This window comes from Olea europaea, chromosome 20, assembly GCF_002742605.1.
Source record: "Olea europaea var. sylvestris chromosome 20, O_europaea_v1, whole genome shotgun sequence".
Lineage (NCBI taxonomy): Eukaryota > Viridiplantae > Streptophyta > Magnoliopsida > Lamiales > Oleaceae > Olea > Olea europaea.
The window spans coordinates 16,182,179-16,182,859 of NC_036256.1; positions in this window are offsets into that span (position 1 = coordinate 16,182,179).

Here is a 681-nt window from a genome sequence, read left to right on the forward strand (position 1 = left end):
TTTAATTACATAAAATTATACTTTTATTTCTTCTTAATCTCATTAGTCATTTTTTTTTATTTCAACACTTTACATCTTATTAATAAAATTCATTTTTAACCAAATCTAGCAGTATGTAAAAAATAAGCCGTTTTGTCTAAAGTTAGTCCACTGTGCGGATGCTCCGCACACTGCAGAGCAACTCCAACAAGTACTCCGCACTATGTGGAGTATTTCCTTCCTTTTTTTCGATTTAAATTTTTATTTACTAAATTATTAATTTTTAATTGTTTAGTAATTGTTTTATTGATTAATCAAATAATTTGATTAATATGTTAGCCATTTTTTTTTGTTTAATCATAGCAAAGTTGTTCGCACTTAACCAAATCGTAGTAAAGTTATTCCGCACATTGGCAGCATATCTGCGTGTTATTTTTTTTGGCACTTTAAATTATTAATTATTAATTGTATCAAACCAATTAGATAGTTTCATTGTATAACTAAACTATTCTTTTGTTAATTACATAAAATTACACTTTTATTTCTTCTTAATTTTATTAGTCATTTTTTATTTTATTTCAACAGTTTACATTTTAGTAATAAAATTCACTTCTAACCAAATCTAGCAATATCTAAAAAATAATCCCGGGGTCTGAACTACATTGTTCATTTCTTACTTTGTCTATTTCAATATTCCTACCC